The 26955-nt window shown below is 35.7% G+C and overlaps 1 pseudogene; it reads right to left on the minus strand.

Moving 5' to 3' along the window:
- Nucleotides 1-2457: 2457 nt before the first annotated feature.
- On the minus strand, nt 2458-16628 carry LOC135226133 (glutamate receptor 1-like; annotated as a pseudogene).
- Nucleotides 16629-26955: the final 10327 nt, after the last annotated feature.

The raw sequence follows: 26955 nt of genomic DNA on the forward strand, positions 1-26955 counted from the left end.
TATCAAAATATTTTGTTGGGTGTACCAGCATATTGATACTATTTGATACATACCACATATATGTAATATATACCCAAAAAATATTTTGAATTATTATTTTTATTCACGAGGCCCATGAATACCTAAGATTGTTCAACTAATCGTCTTTTCCTGAGAATCTTCTGAGGGCCAATCGCCTCTCGAAGGAATCAGTTGGGGATTTCTTAGCTTCTATCTTCCGCCATAATAGGATAAAGTATCCTTTTATACCCCCATTATTCACTCATTATTTTCCTTAAGCTTTACTCCTTCGTATTTATTTGAAAGTTGATAAATAGATATTTCAATATGTTGCCGCATCGCGGTGACTCTGGTTAAGTCCAGAACGCTTTCATTTGATACAAAAGTAAACTGAAGAGATTATAAAGCTACAAAAAGGAGAAAAAAGAAAGTATAGTGATAAACGGATTACCTTAATCGGATTATGGTAAGTTTGTTTGTTGAAATACCTCACAAAATATATACTGAAACATAAATGGTAGTAAAATAGAACGCTGAGCAAAATAAATAAACATAATAAAATAAATAAAGAAATGTTTCACATTGCAGTCATAACACATACCGAATGAGCTCAGAGGGTTAATATGTTTATTTAAAGACTGGAAACAAAAAAAACATATCAATCGGTCATATCACTGGACCGGATCAGAGTAGAATAAATGAATGATGAATATTCACCTACGCATAGAAATAAGGTAATTTGGGATTGTGTGCGTAATTTTATATGGATACTGACACCATTGTATTTAAACTCACGCAGAGCTATCAAACATGAAGTGACAGTTTAGAAGTATCATTAATAATGCAGTAAATCCTCATTCACCATGAACGCCACTGGAGGAGGACTCGACATATTTTCTGCGGCTGACTCATTTCAGAACTCATGCTCCACACTGCACCTGTGACCTGACCCTCGAGCAACTCTGAAGAAATTTCGGTAAAGGCAAAACGTTTTATGCGCTGCCTGACATGCGCTTCAATTAAATTCGTTGACCAGTTAAGAAAACTGCCAGTTTCTGGAACATTAACAAGAACTACCGCCTAACAAGCTATGGAACAATAAACCACCGCAGTTTAATGTATAGTAAACAAACATATTGCAATACAAGGTATGCAGTATCAACATTCAAAAAATTCATATGATTGTAACAAGATTCTTTGATAAGTTTGCACACTATTTGATTAAGTTAACTACCAATAAATTGCGGCAAAATAATACCCTAAACTAGCTAGGTAATTAACAGGGTAATTATTACAGTCAAGGAACTGTGCGTATTCTAGTTCACAGCCATTCAAGATGTAGCTAACAAGATGGATTTTCAAAAGGCAACCAAAACCTAGAGTAACATTCATTTGCAGGTTTTTGTTTAAGTAAGGAGGATCTCCAAAAACTATTTATTGGTCAATATGAAAAAAAAAAAATCGTATAAATGACAGAATTAGCAGACTAACAATCTACTGAAGAAATACTTTCAAATATAATTTTACAACGCCAGACTTAGCGCACGCCTTTTATGCTAAAAACAAATGGAGTAAATCACTTGTATTCTTATGCAACATCACCAATAAACGATACAAAAATATTTGATCATCTTACCGTGATGATGACTGGAAAACTCTAGTGTGGAGTGTGAACATTTCGTAGCTTCTCAGGAAACTTTATCGTACCTAAATGTTCTCGGAAAGCTTAGGAAACTGAACACGATGCAATTGTCCTTCGTAATGCGAGACTTGAAAAAATATGTATATATCTCTTTCACTAAATAACGTATGTGGTAGCCAACACGCATCAGTTTTCTTGAGTAGTGATCTAAACGCACCAAAAATATAAAAAACGAAAAAGTTACCCATCCAGGAGTGAATTTTACCCAAACTTACTTTTTTGTGCTTCACATCTCACCGAGCAACGAGCAACTGATTCGAGTAGTCGCGACGAAGTCGAAAAAGAGAAACTGAGGATCATGGATTATGAAAAGCGAGGAAGATGCCCTAATTCCTCGCGTCATTCTTTAGATTAATAGATGGTATATAGTTGCCTTTTTCAGTAAGAGAGAGAGAGAGAGAGAGTGACTTACAAAGTGCCAGCGAACCCGTTTTCGATAATCATTTTGGAGGATCACGTTACTAATACCACGTCCTTGTATAGCCTGGATATAATTAACGAGAGTCGACCGACTTCTATATACATAATTCACTGTTAAGGTCAAACATGTACACAGCGGGTTTGAATATTTTTTTTAAAGCGGGTTTTGAATTTTTTTTTTTTTTAAGCGAAAATCACTGATAATGTTCCTTTTCCCTATGGGATCGAACTTAGACACACTCGCTGATGAGGTCATGTTAGTATACAGGGCAGGGATTTTTTTAGCTCAGATCAAGATTTGAGATTAGCAGGAAAGAATGAAATGGAGTGACTAATCATACCGGTTGATACTGGGATTCATGACCTTCTGTTATCTGCGGGATTTTAGATTATAGAGATAAACAGAAGGGCAAACGGTGGAGAAGCTGATCATACTGGTTGTTCCTGGTGTTCATGACTTCCATCTTTTATTGATAGGATTTTAGGATTTAACTTACATTTGCAAACTCCCGTGAACTTTGTTTGCCCACGATGAGGCATTGGCAAATATACAGAAAAACAAACTCCATATGTGACGACGTTATCCCGTGTTATTTTTCGTTCATGTAGGATGAAACGTAATATAAATAAATTCCCACTGCAGGACATTACGTAATATGCCAATTCTAGTCAGGCACCACAGTCATGAACATATGGAAATGCTTACAAATTCCCATGAATAAAGTCAATACCGTGAGTTAATTTTTGGGGTTTCGTGAAGGTCATTTCTACGCTGCTGCTGTTTTTATTTTGCAAAGGTTGGGACAAAGCGAATGTTGAATATGCATGTTCCCAGAGATTCAAACAGGACGTTCAGCTGTCCTGCATAATGAGTTTCACATGCGCGAAAATAGTGACCAAATTTATACTCGATAACATAAAATAATTGCGAAGATGTTGAATACATATTGCATACTTTTTAATTTTTTAGGCACATAAAAACACATTGACGTATTTCAAAGTGTGCCATTTCATACTTGTAACGTAAACAGAGACATTTTTTAAATACATTATTGTTCAGGTTCAATTATTATAGGACAAAAAAGGATTACAATAGTTCCACTACATTAACTGTAGGTATTTATATGAAGTTCGGGGGTCAGTAAAAAGAAATGCTTTACAAAACAGGAAACGATGCCTTTTGTTAACTTGAGAGCGAATTTTATGATATGTGGCTATTAAAAAATAATTAAAAAGAAAGAATAAATAAAATTTCCACTAAAGTCTATTAATTACTGTTTTCGTAGACAGTAACTACAGCAAGATGTGTTAATTGTCAGTTTAGAGGGATTATGCTTATGTAAAGAAATGCCTATATGTATACACTTTGTTGATGTATACTGTAACCATATTGCAAATAAAAAAAAAAACTAACAACGGTCACTTTTTCATGATTCTAGGAATGGGGCATTAGGCTACGCAGCTGCCAGATAGCGCCTTTGTCAAATCATGCTATTTCATCACCTGTGATGAAGTTCAAGAGATATCTCAGCGTATTTCCAAGACAATTCATTAAATCAGAATTATTCCTTTTACTAAAAATGACTTAGGTATTTTATGACTTTTTGTTAAAAAAAAAACACGCATCCGAGGCCAACAGTGGAAATATATAGTCATACATGATGTATAAAGGATGTTGCTATAATTTCATAGCAAAATTCCTTTACTAATATATTGCTGACATCCCGTAACTTCTCTCTTTTCAAAATGGCTGGTTCGTCATCACTTAGGAAACAGATTTTCATTTGTTTTATTATTTGTTTTTATTACGGTTATCGCTACGCCGGGTAATTAAACAATAAATATGTTGTGATTTCTGTAAAATCTAGCGATGCTTCGTTCTCAATAATACTCGATCACAAACGCCAAGCGAGTCTTTTGACTTTTTATGAACACATCCTCTTCTAGAGAATTATGCCAATCTTGGACTATCAGCCAGTGAAGTCATAAAATATTCAAGATTTATTCAAACTGATAATAAAAAAACTGAGCACAAAAATACAGCACCAAAATATATTTTCAAAAAATGAACAATACCATCACGAATTTTGGCGCGCCTTCATATCAGAATTCCAGAATCTGAGTCAGAACTTTCCTTTCAGTTCCTCCAAACCCAACTTCACTTCTTTTCCTTTTAAGATGACTTCCCCTTATTTTCAGTTCCCCATCTTCCTCTCCTTTCCTTGGTCTACTTCTCCTCGCCCCCCTTAAGTCTTTCTACGATTCAAGGAACAAAAACTGGAGGAGAGTCCGGTCGAGTTACAGAGACAAAAAAAGAGTCGAGATGATTCTCAGAAATGCTTCGGAAAACAGAGTTGTTCAAGAGTCTCAAGAGTACTTCAGGTCACTAGAATCACTAGACGAAAACAGCTCGTTGCTTGAAATGCTATACTGTATAATGCGTAAATACACAAGACTCCGTATATTTACACACACACACATACACACACACACACACACATATATATATATATATATATATATATATATATATATATATATATATATATATATTTATATCATATATATATATATATATATATATATATATATATATATATATATATATAATATACATACCCACACACAACACACACACACACACACACACACACACACACATATATATATATATATATATACTATATATATATATATATATATACATATATATATATATATATATATATATATATATATATATATATATATATACGTGTGTCCTCCTGGAGAGTTGTAGAAGCAACGGCAAAGTCAATAAATGACGTTATACTTCGCGTTACACTTCATATGCTCAGTTATAGAATTTTTTGAGTAACACTGACAAGCAGATGGAACATAAGAAGAGAATTACATTGTTTATATAATAGGATAAAAAATGGCTTACAGTGTTTTTCGAACAGCTTTGAACCTTGTTCGATGGGCGATAGCAAAGGCATTCAACGATTTATTGACAATCAAAATCATCTTTTTACTTGTAAACAGTGTCAAAAAAAATTGCAATAGGATCCATTTATTTATTTTGTATTTATTTATTGTCTTAAACGCTCTTTTACCCTTTACCTCACAGGCATAATAGTTAACTCCGCTCTTTTATTCAAGTTTATCCCTTTTTATTATTTCTTTCTGCTCTTATTTAAAAAAAGGCAATGCAACGTTATGATTCATAATAGTAAAATGTTTGTCTCATGGAAAGGTCAGTGTATTATTTTCATATATATTTCAGAACCTTATATTATAATTCAATCCATGTATAATCTAATTAAATTGTATATTTAAGATTTCACTGCTTTATTTACGGATCCCCAACGAAATTATTTATTCAGCAAATCATAACATATCGTCTCAGATACAAATAAAAAAAATGAAGACCTACGACACAATTTACTGCTATTTCACCTCATACCACAAGAGGGGATGTCATTCTCAGAAATTTGACCTGCTATAACTAATTGCTGCCTTCTTAAATACACCTAATGGTTGGTGTCGATTTACAATATATATATATTTATATATATATATATATATATATATAATATATATATATATATATGTGTGTGTGTGTGTGTGTGTGTGTGTGTGTGTGTGTGTGTGTGTGTGTGTGTACGTGGTGTGTCTATTATATAACGAGAATTTAAATAACTCACCTTCATTTATATGTATTACAAATAGTTCAATATACTCCCCATTTGCACTAATACATTGCTGCTAACTCCTTTTCCACTGGTGGAAGCCATGGAGAGTTACAAGTATTGGGTTGTCTCAAAGAATTGTTAGTCCATCCGAGGAGACATCGTGTGCTCACTTATCTGTAGGAGCAGGTTTTGCTGTTCATTCACAGTGTCCTAATGATTTTGTCTACCATTCTTTTAAATTCTTCCACACTGTTGTTGTTTACAACTTCTGGTTGCAGTTTATTCCATGTGTCACATATCTTGTATGTAAAGACGTTCCCACAATGGGATGTGTTGTGTCAATCTATGACAGCTGTTTCAATACATCGGCCTTTTTTTTATCTTTCCAGCATCAACTGACACAAAACGTGTCCTTTAAGCATTGATTTAGCTTTTGGGAAAAGATAAAAGTCACACGGTGCTCTATTGGGCGAATATGGAAAGGTGCCTTTGTCAACGTTCACAGATTCATCCACCATTCGAACACCGAGTCGGTGGTCTCTTCGAAGAATCAGACTGAATTGTTCAACATTTTCTTTGGTTCTTGAAGTGGAACATCGTCCAGGGCGTTGTTCATCATCTTTGACAATTTCCCGTCCTTCGATATATCTTTTTTTGGCACACAAACACAAACAAACACACGAGACAGTCATTCCCATAAACTGTACTAAGCATTTTGAAAACTTTCTGTTGGTGTTTTGTGCAATTTTACTAAATATTTCAAACTGGCACCTTTGTTCAACTTTTAAACTTAGCATTTTTTTTTCTTTTTGGTCAAATACAGAAAACACAACCAAACATAAGGGCTGCTTACGGTCAACTGAACGTCATGGTGTTGCTGCTTGTCATGCAGGTTCAGACATGTTCAATGTCATCAGGCATTCAGTTACGATCGGTTCTGAATGATTGTTTACTTGCAGGTGGAATCCCAGTCTCGTTATTTAATACACACACACACACACACACACACACATATATATATATATATATATATATATATATATATATATATATATATATATATATATATATAAGCTATCTGTTGAAAAGGTCACCTATCCAAATACTGACCAGATCCATAGCAGCTTAAGCATTCTCATAAGGTTGTTTCTTCTGAAACGAAAGGACCATCAATACGTCAAGTGAAACAGTCATCTTGGATCATATCCCTGTTTTTTGAGGAATGGTTGCATAATTTTTCATTTTATAACGAAAAATATTGTAAACTGTTCATTATCTTAAGTACTCTTTTAAAGAAAATTAACCAGATAGATACTAATGTTAAAGTTTGGTCTTGATAACATAGGCCTATAATACTGTAATAGCGCTATTTTCACTTCCAAATATGTTCGGATTATACCCCTTTCTGCCCTGCAATTTCCATAACCCTTAAATTAGCTGTTGATCGCCCATTCCGGCCACCGGACTATATTCTGAACTAGTATTTTGAAAACAAACTGTAATAAGATAATGGTTATTTGGTATAAAGGCTCTTTATATTTTACCTGCAGCGGAGCTCCAAAGGAATATGCTGTAACTGGACCACTGATTTCATTACTAATAGCCAATAAAATTACCATTTAATTATCGGTTCTTGATTCTCTGTTCTGCAATACCGCAGCTCTTTTATGAACTCATTCTCGGTAAATGAGAAACTTTATGGAGACCAACGAGCACCAAAATCCTCATTATTCTCCTTACTGATCCTTCCTCCGTTTTTTCTGTCTCTCTCTATCGGTCTAGCTGTCTGTCCGTCACGCCAGTCTTCGCTAATAAGAACAAACACCCAGGACGTTTATCTTCTTCTTCTTCTTCTCGATTTCTGATCAGACGCTGGAAACACGAATCACGGATCTTTTCCGTCTGTCTTTGCCGCTTCCCACCTCGTGTTTGCTCACCTCTCCAAGTCTTCCTTCGCTTTTACCGATGCCCCATTTAATATCAGCATCAAAGGTAACATTCCCCGTGACTATTGTATCAATAGACGAAATAATCTGTTAACCACTAGCCTGAATTGTCGGGCTTTCTCCACTCAATTATGCTTGTTAATGAAATTAACAAAACCAATAAACACTATTTAGACATCAGCTAATGATGATGCTGGGCTGGTGCTGTTTACACTGGTTATAATGGGGAATGTCGGGGACACTAAGGATATTATGACTGCAGTTTGAAATTTTAATAGGCTATAAAACATTATACACACATATAGTATCTATACTATATGGTGTGTGCGTGTATGTCCTGTTTGTATATATATATATATATATATATATATATATATATATATAGTATATATATATAAAAATTATATATATGCATATAACAAATGTTTTTATAAATTCAAAGATACGAGTACATTAAAAAGGCAAACAACCAGGTACATACATATACAAACTGCTTAAGAATAATTTATTGAAATTAACCATCATAAGTAAAGGAAAACATAACTAACGACCAATTACCAAAGGTTTTGTTGCAAGTACGAGTGACGCATCAACCGAAGCACTGTTACTGTAATTGCAGTGGTAGCAGTGATGGGGTAAGAGTCGATCACTGAAGTCAGAGGTTCCTCCTTTGTGTCCGGTGTGTAGCCAGTTCTCCCAGCAGGACGATTACTGAATACTAGTCCTATAATAATAATAATAATAATAATAATAATAATAATAATAATAATAATAATAATAATAATAATCGCTTTCAAACAGTGTTTCAGTACTTGTTCCATCACTTACTAATCTATACCTTTCTAGATAATAATAATAATAATAATAATAATAAATAATAATAATATAATAATAATAATAATAATAATAATAATATAGGGGCACAAAAGACCAACTCCTGATAGAGAAAATGGTGATGAGAACAGTAGGAGAAGGAAAACCAACCTAAGCATGGCATGCATAGACTATAAGAAAGCCTTCGACGTGATACCACACACATGGCAATAGAATGCCTGAAAATATATGGGGCAGAGGAAAACACCATCAGCTTCCTCAAAAATGCAATGCGCAACTGGAATACAATACTTACAAGCTCTGGAATAAGACTAGCGAGGTTTAATATCAGGAGAGGGATCTTCCAGGGCGACTCACTGTCCCCACTACTCTTCGAAGAAGCCATGATTCCAATGACAAAAGTACTACAGAGATGGATGCCGGGTACCAACTCAAGAAAAGAGGCAACAGAATCAACCATCTGATGTTCATGGACATCAAGCTGTATGGTAAGAGCATCAAGGAAGTAGATACCCTAATCCAGACTGTAAGGATTGTATCTGGGGACTCAGGATGGAGTTTGGAATAGAGAAAAATGCGCCTTAGTCAACATACAAAAGGCAAAGTAACGAGAACTGAAGGGATAAAGCTACCAGAGGGAGCAACATCAAATACATAGATGAGACTGGATACAAATACCTGGGAATAATGGAAGGAGGGTATATAAAACACCAAGAGATGAAGGACACGATCAGAAAAGAATGCAGAGACTCAAGGCGATACTCAAGTCAAAACTCAACGCCGGAACTATGATAAAAGCCATAAACACATGGGCGTGCCAGTAATCAGATACAGCGCAGAAAAAGTGGAATGGACGAAGGCAGAACTCAGCAGCATAGATCAGACAAAACCAGGAAACATATGACAATACACAAAGCACTACACCCAAGAGCAAATACGGACAGACTATACATAACACGAAAGGAAGGAGGGAGAGGACTACTAAGTATAGAGGACTGCGTCAACATCGTGAAAAGAGCACTGGGCAATATCTGAAAACCAGTGAAAACGAGTGGTTAAAGAGTGCATGGGAAGAAGGACTAATAAAAGTAGACGAAGGACCCAGAATATACAGAGACAGGAGAATGACAAACAGAACAGAGGACTGGCACAACAAACCAATGCACACAATACATGAGACAGACTAAAGAACTAGCCAGCGATGACACATGGCAATGGTTACAGAGGGGAGAGCTCAAGAAGGAAACTGAAGGAATGATAACAGCGGACAAGATCAGGCACTAAGAAACCAGATATGTTCAAAGAACGATAGACGGAAATAACATCTCTCCCCTATGTAGGAAGTGCAATACGCAAAAATAAACCATAAACCACATAGCAAGAGGCATGATTCAGTGGCAAAAGCCCGCCACTGGAGCCTGTGTAAGAAACTTCAGCTACCTTGCAGTAATAAGTGGTACGAGCACCAACCTGAAGGAGTGATAGAAAACGATCAGGCAAAGATCCTCTGGGACTATGGTATGAGAACAAAAGATAGGGTGATACGTGCAAATAGACCAGACATGACGTTGATTGACAAAGTCAAGAAGAAAGTATCACTCATTGATGTCGCAATACCATGGAACACCAGAGTTAAAGAGAAAGAGAGGGAAAAAATGAATAAGTATCAAGATCTGAAAATAGAAATAAGAAGGATATGGGATAAGCCAGTGGAAATTGTACCCATAATCATAGGAGCACTAGGCACGATCCCAAGATCTTTGAAAAGGAATCTAGAAAAACTAGAGGCTGAAGTAGCTCCAGGTCTCATGCAGAAGATGTGATCCTAGAAACGGCGCACATAGTAAGAAAAGTGATGGACTTCCTAGAAGCAGGATTCAACCCGGAACCCCACACTATAAATACCACCCAGTCGAATTGGAGGACTGTGATAGAGCAAAAAAAATAATAATATAAAAATAAAATAATAATAATAATAATAATAATAATAATAATAATAATAATAATAATAATAATAATAATAATCGCTTTCAAACAGTTGTCCACTTTTTGTTCCATCACTAATTTTTATCTTTCTCCCTATCTTCCTAGATAATAATAATAATAATAATAATAATAATAATAATAATAATAATAATAATAATAATAATAATAATAATAATAATAATAATAATCCAAACAAAAACTTCTTTCAGTTTTTCTTCTGAAGATTGAAAAAAAAAAAACCTACAAAATCACTTTGTAACTTGTTTACTTCTAAGTATTTATATTTAATTTTACTACACACTCGAGTACTTTCAGGCCCTGTATGTGGCCCATTTTCAAGAGATGTTTGGGATGTTAGCATGGGTCAAGGCCCAGCAGTCTTCTTGGAACTTCTTCTCGTTGAGCTGTCATTTATGTGATGGCTGTTCTGGTTTTCTTGAGAGTTTGCCAATCCCCTCTTGTCGCTCTGATATCCTGAGCTGATGGTCAATGGGTTTAATGGGAAACCTAATCTCCAGGTCAGCCAAGCTTTCATATTAAAAGAAGCTAAGATTGACCCTGCTGACCTGATATTAGGTTTCCTGCCCAACAGACTTTTGGTGACCACACCCTTACCTCAAGGATTAATCCCATTGCCCATCAGCTCAGGATATCAGAGCGACAAGAGGGGATTGGCAACTCTCAAGGAAACCAGAACAGCCATCACATAAATGACAGCTCAACGAGAAGAAGTTCCAGAAGACTGCTGGGCCTTGACCCCATGCTAACATCCCAAACATCTCTTGAAAATGGGCCACATACAGGGCCTGAAAGTACTCGAGTGTGTAGTAAAATTAAATGTAAATACGTAGAAGTAAACAAGTTACAAAGTGATTTTGTGGGTTTCTTTTTCAATAATAATAATAACTAATAAATAATAATAAATAATAATAAAACTAATAATAATAATAATAACTTAATAATGATAATAATAATAATTAAGAAATCGCTTTGCAACAAGTGGTCCAGTTTTTGTACCATCACTTACTAATCTGTATCTATCTATCTATCTATCTATCTATCTATCTATCTATATATATATATATATATATATATATATATATATATATATATATATATATATATATCGAACTACAAATGTCCTTTAATATCTAATTCGCTCTACCTCGGAATTAATATATTTTCGTATATGCTTAACGAGGGGGAATTTATTAAGCGATAATAGAATTGGCGATCGACAGGCGCGAAACCACCCCGGTGTTGGGGTGGTTTAAGGCTTCACTGCCAGTCCTAGAATTAGGAGGTCGCTGGTTCGCGCCTGTCGATCGCCAATTCTATTATCGCTTAATAAATTCCCCCTCGGTTAAGCATATATGAAAATATATTAATTCCGAGGTAGAGCGAATTAGATATTAAAGGACATTTGTAGTTCGATATATGTATATGAATCACGGTAATATGATATACATATATATACTATATATATATATATATATATATATATATATAGATATATATATATATATATATATAATATATATATATATTATATATATATATATGTATATATATTATATAAACGAATGTACTCTTACCATACCTCCAAGACAGAGGAGGAAGAAGCCGCCAAAATCAGCCAGCGAGAGCACCAGTGTAGAAACTCCGTCCTCCTTCCCGGGCCTCACCATGCACGCCGTAGCATTTGCCGTGAAATCCTGAATGTATCTGCTTATTATACCGCCCTCCTTCAGCATCGTAACTCTTAAATGACAGGGAAAAGCGAAAACAATCTTCCCAACAAAGTACTAGGAGTCTTGCTTCATTTAAGGATGCATTATACTAATCGCTCCACAAATAAACATTGTGTGAGATAGGGCTGGGTTATATCGTGAAGGTAATGCATAGAAAACGGGTGCAAAGGGTGACAGGAATCGTGCAGTTTTTACATATTAGTTTTTAAATATATGAGGCCCGAAACTCGTGAAATTTAGTAGTATTTCTATTTGCTTACAGTCTGTTAAAGTGTGGTATGATCGAACTTTTCTTAGGGAAAGCAAAGGCAACACTTGATACCAAGATGGGCTCCTTTGCAATGTAATAGTTGCACTGGCCGGTTTCACTGTAGTCGTCGCTCATGATCTGAGGGAAAAACAAAACAAACACGGAATTCGTTAAGATAAGAGTAATCAGGACCAAGAATGTAATGGATCTTCAGGTCTTCATAGATAAAAAGGACATTTTTAACTCATTTTTTACGCATTTGACAGATGCAGTTTATTACACATCATTTATAAATATGATTATGAAGGAGCAGTTGAAAAGTAAGGTCGCTATCAGAAATATATGCAGCATCCCTCTCTGAGGACACAACCATCAGGTATGTCTATCATTTCCCCTGACAAATTAGGCTCCTGGAATGAACTAGTAGACCAAACTTGGGAACTGTCACTATTCCCAGTACTCAGGTCTTGGATATTTGGATGATCTAGTGATCCACACCAGGTGGCCTGTACACTTTCACACCGTATCGAACTTACAGGTGGCCTCGAGGTAAGGGCTATGCTGGCATAAGGACAGATTAATCTATAAACAGCTAGGTCCTCGTCCCTATACCGCTCTCAGTTTTCATCCCATTCTTCTCAACCAGCCCACTCCCCAAAGAAAAGAAAACTATTATGTAGATGATAATGTATGAGTTTACTCGATTATTCCTGAGTGCCGTTGACTACAGGAATTTTGAATCTCCCAGTATTCTGTTTCCAGAATATTTAAATCTTCTATTTCCTGAATAGTTAAGGTATGGAGCCACTTTCAATGAGGACTCAGTTAAGGCCATTTTTCCCTCCCGGTCGTCTTATCATAAGAACGAAAGACTCCTACCTTCCTCATGGAGAAGAAATCACACAATATGGCGAACTTCTCAACATTCATCCGGTGGCGTTCGTCGTAAGAAGCTGTGATAAGGAAGCCTTTGTCGTTTATCACCTTGTAAATGCCTGATTTAGCGTCCTGTAATATAATTAAGAGCAGTTTATTATCCTTGTTTCCAACTGTTTATAGTAAAATCTCATATATAGATATATATGTCAGCAACTCTCCGAATGCAATGTTTGGTGTCTGTTACTCTATATTGCTAAGGATTGAAACTCTTTTACTGCTTATGGGTTTCCCTCTTTCCCACTGCCTCCATCCATCATAAGGTGTTAAGAGTCCCACTCCCTCTGATCAACAAAATCTGGCGTAAACTTTAGTTTTCTTTTTGCAAGACACAGCTAAGAATCATCTTACCCCAATAAACTGATGAAGAGAGGTTCCACGTTCGGTAGCCCAAGGGATCTTGCCATAGTCAACCAAATCTTGCGGAGAATCTACAGGAATTTCAACCTTCGGTATTGCCAGAAGAGAGGTCAGAACACCTTGGTAAGCTGAACTTAGAATTAAGGTTGCTACCATCCACGTCCCCATAAACAGTTGACCAGTCAGCATCATAGGTGGGAGCTCTACACCTACGACAGATGTATATGGTTATTTTATCTAACTTAAACAGCTAAACTTAATATGACTATTTACTGTTTGATTGCTAAAAATCACTCGTGTTCATTGGTCAAATTATCATTGGTGTCAAAGGAAGCGTAAAAGCCTCAACAAATTCTGAAACCATAACAACGCCCAATTCCTTTACAAACCCTGATAATCCCCCAGGATTCAGTGGGGAGTCCCAGAGCAAGGACCCTCAGGTAAACCTGGGTCCCAGGTTTTCTCAGACAAGCTGTGATAATAATCGCGACTTGGTTTAATATTGGGAAAACACGCAATTTGACTTATATGTTCTGAGACCTCTTGAAGATGCTGTGTCCATTCCACCAGCTGTTCCTTCACCTTCTAGAAATTAAGGCTTAAATGGGAGCCAACTTCGTTCCTACAGAGAAATGAATCTAAAATGGCCCAATGCTAGATTGTTGAATGGAATGCTTTTGCAGAATCACAGAAAACAGTTGCTGGGTTTTGTCTTCTATTATTATTAGTCAATCATACTTAATACTGGAGACAATTCTCCGGCTATTCTGGCACTTTCCAATGGAATCCAGAGCCCACTGTTTTGCTGAATGAATAGAAACTCAGAAGTTTGAAAAGCAATTATGTCTTTTACGTTATTGTAATCCATAAGTGTAATTTAAATTAGCATAATTCCTCTCCCTCAGTTTATGGTTAATATTGCTACTCTACTAGAATTAATAAACAATTCCATTTCTTTCTCTCCATTTTTCCTAACCTTCAAGCAGAAGTAACCTGATCAGCCAAACAGGTTCAAAAGTCAGCAGTGGCCAAATCTTTCCTCGAAACTCCTGGAGACCATGCTCCAGCCTTACTGGCCCCCACTGTTGAACAAACCATCTCATAGCGACTCCTAGTACCATACTTCCAACAACTGCCACTGACAAAGCTATCCATACCTGTAGTGGGGTAGAAGAATGGAATGGGCAGGCAATCAGGATAAAATACATAAGAATGGTGTCAATACATTGTTGACACTTATGTATAAGTGTTATTATATATGAGTATTTGCATGCAAGTATCTATCCTTCCTATCTGTAATTACTAAGATGTATCAGTTCATGAGAATAATCTTCAGGTAAAACATTGACTAGCAAGTGCTAAGATGACAACTTTTTCTTATTCGAAATTGACACAAACTGTTTTGAATATAAATCTACATACATTCAAACTAGTAGATAATACACAGTGAGGAGCCTTGCATTTTTGAAGGCCTCTTACCTGCCAGGCAAACGGCTTAACAAAACCAGTGAGGTCTCGTTCGCGTGCAGGCCTCGGGAGGAATATACCTTCGTTGTCGATGTAGACAGGAACGGAAAAGTCGATCAGAAGGCTTCTCGGATATGTTATGCTGAATGGGCCTAGAGCCATGTCAACTTCCTGTGTGGGAAAAATTACTTTTGTTGTATTAGTGTATATATATGTGTGCGTACCTACATACTTACATAGAGGAATATATGACAGAGGGATATTGCCAGGAATTAATGAGACTAATATTAGACTAATGTCCATTTGTAGGCCTATAATTGGATCCCTACCTTCCTGTGACATTGGCCTATCATTCCAGTTGTTTGATCCGTTGGGTAATATGCGACCCCCACTCTCCTTCTGCTGCTTCTACTAGAGAATATCTGAATCAAATTTGTAAGGAATAGGACCAGTGATTCCAAAACCTGTTTTTACTTTATTATTATTATTATTATTATTATTATTATTATTATTATTATTATTATTATTATTATTATTATTATTATTATTATTATTATTACCAAAAAGTTTGAAAAGAGCATGGGCAGTGATTAAGGGGTAATTTTCCTATAACTATTGGGAGGTGCATTTGGACAGAATAGCAATGGAGAATATTTGTCATTTAAATAGAAACGAAAACTGTAATTAAGATATGCAAACATTGATTCCTGTTATTCTTATTCAAAATGGTGGGAAGGAAAAATTATGTAACTGCCTTGGCTCAGTAGTTAGAAACATCACTCATCTGTGAGAAACATGGGATTGATCCCCCACTTCCAAGTTATCTGAAAGTCTGTCCTTCTTCCAGTACAAATGTCAGCCTTTCCTCCATCGTCCAGAGCAAGTGTCAGCCTTTCCTTCCCGTTCAGAATAAGGTGTCAGTACATCCTTTTTTGACCCTCAGCAATTATCGCCATTCATTTGTCCACAGAAAGTGTCAGCACGCCCTCCTTCGTCCACAGCAAGTGTCAGCCCTTTCTCCTTCATCTATAGTGAGTGTCAACCATTCCTTTGTCTACTGCAAGAGTCAGCCCTTCCTATATCCATGGGAACTTTTACCCCTTCCTCCTTTGTCCACAGCAAGTGTCAGCCCTTCCTCCCTCGCCCGTACTTACGTGAAATTGAGTTTGCGAACGAACGTGTCCATGAACTCGACGAAAATCTCGGTCAACTTCACCAGCGGCCCTGTTGGTCGTGCTCCATCAGCACCCAAGGGTCCCACTCTCCGGCAGCAACGAGCAGATGCTTCCCAGAGACCGCCATTGGACTAGACTCCAGAAAGTATCTGAAATTGTGATTTTGCTCGAGTTCCTTATCTGGAGTGATCGATTCTACATAGCAGAAGGAGTAAAATATATTCATCTTCAAATAGTTTGGGTAGGTAAAAAGGCGTCACAGTTGTTTTGGTCACCGACACCGAATCAGTTTGGAATATTCCAAGTGTGTGTCTGAATGAAATTTATTACTGACGAAATTTCACCAAGCCTTGTTATATACATGTATCTATCTGATCTGGAGAAGTTTGGAAGTTCTACATGATATATAATTATCAAGTAATTCAGAAGTCAATCATATATATATATATATATATATATATATATGATTTGTAGCTTGAATTGATATATATATATATATATATATATATATATACATACATATATATATATATATATATATATATATATATATATATATATAATATTATAGGAGAGAGCAGAGAGAGAGAGAGAGAGAGAGAGAGAGAGAGAGATCATCACACCTATGTAAACTACTAAGGTTTCCCCCCATTCACCGCTTGGGAATAGGAATCGAACTTGGGTGTGTGCATAGGTATACAGTTTTGTCTAGCTCATTTACATGATATTCTGGTATTTAGTGCCAAGGATTATACTTGATCGTTCTGTCTGGGCATAGAAATGAACCTTGTCTGTTGTTTACCTATCAGGGTCAGCGCCCTTTGCGACTAAAACAGCAGAGGAGCATCGACTCGGACCCGACCCAGAATTTAGACATTATGTCCCCTATCACAAGCGAGTCTTTGCAAAGGTTAGTACGCGATCCAAGTAATTTTGTTAGTTACTCGACCTTACCGGAGGTCTTAGAGGTAAAGCCACACTGCAAGCAGCGAGGCTAGGTAGCGTCTCGTGACGTAGCGGAGGTAGCGTCTAGCCAAGGCCTATACAAAGCGGCGAGGTAGCGTCAATTCGTTGCATAACCACATCAGTCTTGGGCCTCCGAAGACGCACGCGACACGTTGGTCGAATGTGATCATTAGTGCTAACGTGTCATCATCAAATTTGTTAAGAAAATTATTTTCATTTGAAAATATCTCCGTAACGTTAGACGAAATACCATCTAAGTAAAAAACTGAATAGTGATTTTAACAAAAGAATGGAATTTTGTATTCTATATAAGGTCTCGAACGTATGATGACGAATTTCACGAATACTTGCACATAATAGATTTAAGTATATTGATCTATAAAAAAAAACATGACTATATATTTGTTGATTTTGTACATAAATTACATATATTGTATATGTATTGAACTTTCAAATGTATCATTTTAAAAGAAAAAAGAAATATTTGCGTACGAGCTCAGGATTGTTCGATTCATTGCTTAGCCAACTTGAAGAGACTGAATAAACCTGTAATAAACTTCATAGACTTCATTCAAGCAGAATGCAGTCTTGCCAAACCATTACGCGGGAAATCGCAGACTAAGCGAAGTGAATCACGACACTTACTCTTCTTCAAAACAGCTTATTAGAAGGTACGTAACTTGTTATGGAAAAGTGAATCAGTAACAAAATTCTAAATAGTGAATTTCCTCTACATCAGCCCCTTCCTATATATGGAGTATTTAGGAGCAATTTTTATGAAGCGTTGCTAATAAGTCGTTAGTTTCTTTTTTTTCTCTAGCGGATTTAACGTTGTCAGAAATTAGTGATACTTTCATCAACATAAATAATATCCATATGAGAATTATATATATATATATATAGTATATATATATATATATATATATATATATATCTTTTTTAAAGTGTCCCAGTGGCTTCAGCTATGTATGTATGTATATATATATATATATATATATATATATATATATATATATATATATATATATATATATATAAGTCTATCACATTACCGTGATTCATATACATATATCGAACTACAAATGTCCTTTATTATCTAATTCGCTCTACCTCGGAATTAATATATTTTCATATATGTTTAACCGAGGGGAATTTATTAAGCGATAATAGAATTGGCGATCGACAGACGCGAACCATCGACCTCTCAATCCCAGGACTGAATCGTGGCGGGGGTTGGGGTTGTTTGGGCTCACTGCCAGTCCTGGGATTGAGAGGTCGATGGTTCGCGTCTGTCGATCGCCAATTGTATTATCGCTTAATAAATTCCCCCTCGGTTAAACATATATGAAAAATATATTAATTCCGAGGTAGAGCGAATTAGATATTAAAGGACATTTGTAGTTCGAGATATATATATATATTATATATATATATATATATATATATATATATATATATATATATATATATATATATAGTTCTCGTAACGCCTTATTCTTTGTAGCTTACTCACAAAAGGTTATACAATCAATGTTTTTCCGGTTGGGGAATACAATGAACTCACTTTGCAATGGGTCCTTATGGCGTCAGCGGGCCCCTTAATTGGGTGAACGTGGAGGTAAGATCGTATACCTAGCCGCCTCTGAATGCAACTGAAGTCACACTGATTCTTATAAGACTTAGAAAACCTAGACTGGAAAGAATTCAAAGGCCTTGATTATGCGCTCCCTTGTAAACGGGTGGCTAATTTAGCGTCAGTCATTACTCCAATAGCAACTCTTATCTGATGACGTGGCGCAGTGTCATTGGCCAGTTTAAAGAAGTGTGATGACGTCACGGGGCGTCCCTGATAAGCGATAACTCTTGAGTGTTCCTTGTCATTATTATGGGATTTCACTGGTCAATACGCAAACTCTTTGACTCGGTTCTTCGTGAAATGTAATGAACAAAGAGAGTAACTTGAATCTCACGCTTTGAATGAGACTGAACACTATGAAAAATCTAATGAGCCTTGGCTCACCAAAGCTGTGAATATTATACACAATAACTGGTAGACAGTGGCGCTTTCAATAACGGTAAAAAAAATTACATGAGACATCTGGTTTTCCGTATCGATCACCCATCCAAACTGGACCAACCTTTTTGAATCTTCGTTAAACTAACGACCATCAGTCTATCTACAGCAAAATATACAGATAGACAGATCAATTGGTTCATCATAATTACATTAATTTTGAGCCGTTAGTCAAATGTTTATTGGAATTCACTGGATCGACCTAATGAAATAAAAAAAAATATCATTACCAGAAATTATGCGCTTTAGTTAATGATTACTGATGAAAATACAAAGCGTATACATTATTTCTATTGAAGAAGAATGATTCTAGTTTTCGTTCCTTATGAATAAATTTGAAATGAGTCAATGGTAATTATGAATGCATCAGGAAGTGTCATCATTTGTATTTTATTGCCGAATTGTGGTTATTCAAAAATTCTCTCTCTCTCCCTCTCTCTCTCTCACTAACGCGCGTTAGTTACCGAGATACTTAAAACAGAAGAGCAAATGCCAGGAAGGTAAATTCAGACTTATTTCAACACCCTTCGACGAATACGATAAAGGGCGAATGAGGATTAAAAGGTCAATAAGAAAAGAGACCTTTTTAACCCCATCTCCATTAGTTTTTAAATTAGCATAAATTCTTTCCTTCTCTCTCGTTGTGTTTGGTAATGTCACTAGCATCAAATAGATATTACTATATAATTCTATAATATCTATAAAGAGGGTAGGTTTTGAAGAAGTATGCATATCCTATAATAAATGAATCAATGACAATGTACTCATTCTTCAAACAAGAACTGACGTTTTAAAATCAAGTGAACATAACCACTGCTTAATTAATTTATTTCAATGTCTGAATTCCTTCCTTTTATCTTGTCTAATGAAGCAGTACAGAGATCTTAATAGATATTGATGAATATGAACGTGACATATTGCAAATTACCTTCCAATATTGACTTATTATTTTATTTTAAGATATACCACTCGAGTAATGCATTAATGATGCAAATAGATATAAGAATAAAAAAACACTCATTTTTATATTTGCTTAAACAAAGAAAGAGATATAAGAATAAAAAAACCTGGTAAACAAAAAAGGTAAAAAAAAGTCACATTAATCTTTCGTAGATAGTGACCCCCAAGGGTTTTAACCCGGCTTGTATCCACCTTGACGGAGTGTTTAGTACAAACCCGTTGGGATGACCGATAAACATAAATAAAAAGACTGTATATCATGAAGATAAGACCCAAAAAAATTATTAGAACTAGATAACGACAACTAAAATCCTTGGGGGTCACCATCTAGGAAAAATCTAAAATATCTTTTGTTGTATTACTTTAATTGCCACCATAAATTAGTGTGACTTTTATTCCTGTGACTATATTTCCTAGCCAAAATTGTGACTTTTTTTTCCTGGTACTCTACTACCAGTCACCATTAATAGGACACAGAAACCCTAAGCAGTCTGAGAGTTCCAAGGTTCACTAAGCATTTCAAGTTAATTTCATCTAGGTTTCTAATTTACCTGTTTTTAATATTATGTTTTTAGTCTTTGAAATACAAAGTTCCTTTCGCTATGTATGTATGTACGAAATGTGAACAAACGCTATGTAGGTATGTATGTATGTAAGAAAAAATGTAGACGAATGAAGGTGACTGCATGTACTATTAGTCTATAAAATTAATTGGAGCCTGTTCGTTTTCTACAAAAGGGAGATGTGTATATATATATATATATATATATATATATATATATATATATATATATATGTGTGTGTGTGTATGTGTGTGTGTGTGTTTCTGAGTCTGTGTGTAAGGATATATGTATGTGTGAGGTCTCCTCTATTCAAATAAGAAATAAAGTAATAATAATAATACCGTGTACCGATACGTTTCAAAACGAGAACCAGTTATCAGACACACCGATAAAATCCGATGTCTCTGAAAGACCCACAGCTTCTTATTGTTGGTTATTGGCAATAAGCGCTCCAACGTTCTGAAATGCTTTTCCGATATCACAATACCCAGAGACCTTTTCTGCTAAAACTGGAGAAAACACTGCTGTTCTGCCTTGTTGTTTCGATGAGTGAGTCTCATAATAGGAGATTTCAAACGCATCATCGATGGCCAAGGTCTTTCCACTCGTTAAGGTAGGCGGTCTTATACACGCGGACGAAATATCAGCAGAGGACACGAACATTATTAAACAAGCAAATGTAAAAGTGTCCGCATAAATAACAAGTAAAAAATTGCTCAGACGCACGATCATGGCTAACCTTAACCTTAAATGGAATTAAAAAAAAAAAATACAGAGGCTAGAAGGCTGTAACTTGGTATGTTTGATAACTGGAGGGTGGATGATCAGCATGCCAAATTGCAACCCTCTAGCCTCTGTATTTTCTGAGACATAAGGGCGGACAGAAAACGTGTGGACAGTCATACAAAGGCATATCAATAGTTTTCTTTCACAGAAAACTAGAAAGGACGTTGCTTTCCTTATGGGACTTTTCCTTCACGTTCAATAGCCGAGGCCATTCAACTTTGTTACGGTCCCAGGCTGTAAAAGTGAAGGATGGGACCTTTTCATGGGAAAAGACGATTATTGGACCTCCGACCCGCACAAACTTTGTTGTATATAAAGAAAAAAAATTATTGGGATATATTGTCTTCCTCTTCACAACGAAAGTCAAAGATGACGTGAAAACACAGAAGCATGCATGCAAATCATAACTTTTACTGCTAGTTATTTAATGAACATCTTTTTTTTATTGGACAGCTATCAATTGACCTTTAAATCGTTTAAGACAGATGAGCTCTAAGAATTGTTATTTTCTTAGGAGGATACTTTCTTTTCAGTGAACATAGCCTTGATGACAACAAAATTTGAGACGTAATATGATCCCTTCATCCATAGCCCACTTAGGTCTCTCACTTTTCAGAAATCACAAAGACAGATTCAAACAAACTGTAAGCAACCTTTCTCTCCATCCCCACGTAAAAATAAAAGAAGAAAATCAGATAAAAGGAGAATAGATGAAAGATCTTTACATTTATCAATTCATCAACATTCTTGTCTCCTTTGACCCCAGATAAAAGGAGAATAGATGAAGGATCTGGATACATCTATCAACATTCTTGTCTTCTTTGACCTGTCCCCACCTTTGATAGCTTCCTTTCCTCTGATGTAAAAATGTCCGATGATTCCTGTTTGCCAGTATCATTCCTGAACGATGGAACCTGCTCAGAAAATATACGATGAAGCGGCTCGTGAATCTACTGAAGGTTTTTCAATTGTAAGTGTCTGTTTGACATCGAATGATATTCCACATCTCTGGAATTTTATCGGGTTGGTTCAGTTACCTTCAGTTTTTGCCACCCCCCGACCCTCCCTCTCTCTCTCTCTCTCTCTCTCTTTCTCTCTCTCTCTCTCTCAGATTTGCTCTGTCTGTGTTCTCTGTTTCCATATTCGGATAATTGATGTCGACCATCAAAGTATTCTGGAAATTTTTCTCATTGTATCGTATATCGCTTTCAAGCAAGGATCCACAGGACAGAATGTGATAAAACAGTGAATAGTTAACCAAACAGAAGTGAAAAATAGCATGTATAGAGGACGAAATCGTAAAATAATTATACTCACTTAGAAAACATTAGCAACCACGCAATCGCTGAGAGACATAACAGTGATAAAGAACCAGAACTTTTTTTAGTATATCCTTTACAAAATATATATAGCGATATTTTGTAATATATTACAGAAATATACCTTATTGTTAAGAAAATAAATATAGTGGTGACATCCAAGTAAAATTGCATAAACTTCGTAAATGGTAATGCGAAAGTTTTTTGAACAAATTAAACTGATTGTCATTGATGCCATATTTGTAAATACTATGAATGGTTTTCGTTAATTGCTCCATATTGAAGCTGAAAATTTTAAGAAAAGAAAATAATAATTGCTCTGACTTGCAATATAACACTTGCAGTCACCCACATCCCAAGAACTTACTGAAGATGTTTTTCAGAAAGTTTCCGACACCAATAAAAAAGCAATTGAAATGAGTGAATATTGTGTATAGAAAGATACCGCTAAACACGTTTTCTAAAAGAACCCAGCTGAAAAACAGTACGGAACTTTTCAATACTGTCACTGCATCGGATGCTGAAAGTAATGAAATTAAATGTTACATACCCGAGACTTGTTTCCCTTTCTTGAGCGTAGTTAAAGAGAATTCGGTAATCTGTGGACTATATGGAATCACAATAGAAAAAATAAGGACAAATGTTCGTTGTAGCAGATTGCTCATGACGTCATGCACGGGATGCCAAAAAACTGGGACGGTCTAGGCGTTAAGTGTTCCACGCCAACCCTCCTATAGGTGGTTCAGTTGCTTAGAACAACCGTTACGTAAGTGAAAAACTAAAAGCAACCACAACTCTCTCTCTCTCTCTCTCTCTCTCTCTGTGTGTGTGTGTGTGTGTGTGTGTGTGTGTGTGTGAGTACCTATAGTCGATTTTTTTAAACCTGGCAAACTTGCACTTAACTTGCACTTAGCTGCTTGTCGTGGATGAATGTCGTGTTGTCCGATCTCTCAGTTTGTTTTCACACTGTTTCAGAATTGTGATTATACGGCCATAGATTGAGATAAGAGTCAAATTATGTAATTCTATGTAGATACCTGTTGTAATAAACTTAAGTATTAAGAGTTACATACCAAATTATTATATAATAGTTAACAGTTATGAAACAGCACTCTCCGAAGCTGTAGACTTGAAATATGTTTAAAACAAAACATGAACTTTAATGTTTAAATTTCTTGCTAGCTTTTTAGCGCAATCATGCCATTGGTGGTTTGAAAAAAGCAAAACGTATTTATTGTACATTGCTGAAGGTTGTATAACGCCCTAAGAACAAAATACTATCGTAGAAAATGTAAGCTTTTCGAAACATTTGGGGTGGAGGAGTTGAAAAAGGAACAGCCGGCGAGTTGTCGTCTGCACACGCCACCATCATCATGAGCTTAGAATCGGCCCTAGCAAGACAATGAAAGAAATCATTAAGACGACAGCAACAGCAACTTTATACATATCCTAAAACATTAATGACATTCCGTGAGCAGTTCTTTTGAAATGCAAAAAATTAACATTATGATATATAAACATCTTTATTATTTATGAAGACAAGACACCACACCCGCATTTGAACCTCCCGCTGAGAGTACGTCAACTTTCTATCAACCCCGAGGCTGTTCCTCCCACAACTCCTCCACCCCAAATTTTTCTGACAAGCTTACATTTCTACGATAGTATTTTGTTCTTAGGCGTTATACAACATCAGTAATGTACAATAAAAAAAAAAATGTTTTTTTTTTTTTTAAACAACCAATGGCATGATTGCACTAAAAATCTAGCTAGAAATGTAAACATTAAAGTTCAATCGTTTGAAACATATTTCTTGGCTACAACTTCGGAGAGTGCTGTTTCATAACTGTTAACTATTATACAATAATTTGGTATGTTTTTATTACAACAGGTATTTACATAACATTACATAATTTGGCTCTTATCTCAATCTATGGCCGTATAATCACAATTCTGAAACAGTGTGAAAACAAAAACTGAGAGATTCGGACAAGCAACGACATTCATCCAATCAACGACAGCAGCTAAGTGCAAGTTAAGTTAAAGTTTGCCAGGTTTAAAAAAAATCGACTATACATATAATTTCTGAAAGGTTAATAGATCAGTGTTGCCAAAGTGCGGAGAAACGACCAAAAGTGCGGAGAAGATTCGAGGGGGAGTCATTGAATGCAGAGCTGAGGTCTGCACTCCTCACGTATGCGGCGCTGTAGGTCGCATATATATTTATGCTTTTAAAACTTTTTTTCCATCAATAAAAAATGATTGAAATTAATGATATTTTTGAAAGTACTAATATTTTTGAAAAATTAACCATTTTCACTAGTCTCGAGTGTTCACGCGCCAATATCAAATACGATCATGCGATTGTCAATTAAGAACTGATTTTTGACAACAGCATATGAACGTAACCCAAACGTGATGTTTTAAAATGCATTCATTCTTTAGGTCCAGCAATCTTCAATTTGCGTTTGTAATTATATATATATAATATATATATATATATATATATATATATATATATATATATATATAGTTTAGTAAAATTTAATTAATTTGTGAATTAATCTCAGGGTGAAGGCTGACATACATTATTGAAAACTTAGTCATGTTTAAATGAGTTTTTTATTTTATTTATTTATTTACTTATTTATTTTTGAGAAAACAACTGCAATATGCATGCATTAGGCAATTGCAGTTAGATTGAAGTGATTTAACTACTTATACCAACAAGTTTCCCGTATAAGTTATCTAGGAAGTTGGAAATTCTACCCATACACAATTTCGGTGCGGAGGCCTTTCTAATTTCTCTGATGTGCGGATTTTGCGGTAACCCTGAATAAGATGCAGTTCTTAAAATAGAAAGCTACCTATCCAGATGTCATCCCTAACAATCTGCGCTATTTGTAGACAAACCTATGGCAAACTACTTAGCAAAATAAACACAGGTTCATGTAAAAGTTCCTTTCGGTCCCAGTGTATGGAGAGAGAGAGAGAGAGAGAGAGAGAGAGAGACCTTACCTTACAGACCTTACATCTTGTTCGGGTTTGCCCCAGGTCCCTCAGTGTGAGGCACCTCTATGTCTACCAGAGAGTTGCTAGTACTCTTCCGGTATATTTTGCATCTTCCATCTTGGATGGTCTGGATGCAGTTTAGATATTTGTCGAGCTTATTCTTAAACACATCTACGCTCACTCCTGATATATTCCTCAGATGAGCTGGCAACGCATTGAATAGACGCTGCATTATCGATGCTGGTGAGTAGTGGATTAATGTCCTGTGTGCTTTCCTTATTTTTTCCTGGTATAGTTTTGGGCACTATTAATCTACCTCTGCTTGCTCTTTCTGATATTTTTAGTTCCATGATATTTTCTGCTATTCCTTCTATCTGTTTCCATGCCTGAATTATCATGTAGCGTTCTCTTCTCCTTTCTAGACTGATATAATTTTAAGGATTTGTAGTCTTTCCCAGTAGTCAAGGTCTTTAACTTCTTCTATTCTAGCTGTAAAGGACCTTTGTACACTCTCTATTTGTGCAATATCCTTTTGATAGTGTGGGTACCATATCATATTGCAATATTCAAGTGGACTACGAAACATATGTTTTATAAAGCATAATCATGTGTTCAGCTTTTCTTGTTTTGAAGTGCCGTAACAACATTCCCATTTTTGCTTTACATTTGCCAACAGAATTGCTATTTGATCATTGCATAACATGTTCCTATTCATCATCACACCAAGGTCTTTAACTGCTTCCTTATTTGTGATTGTCTCTTATTAGGTCCCCA

The sequence above is a fragment of the Macrobrachium nipponense genome, chromosome 14, assembly GCF_015104395.2.
Source record: "Macrobrachium nipponense isolate FS-2020 chromosome 14, ASM1510439v2, whole genome shotgun sequence".
In the NCBI taxonomy this organism is placed as follows: domain Eukaryota; kingdom Metazoa; phylum Arthropoda; class Malacostraca; order Decapoda; family Palaemonidae; genus Macrobrachium; species Macrobrachium nipponense.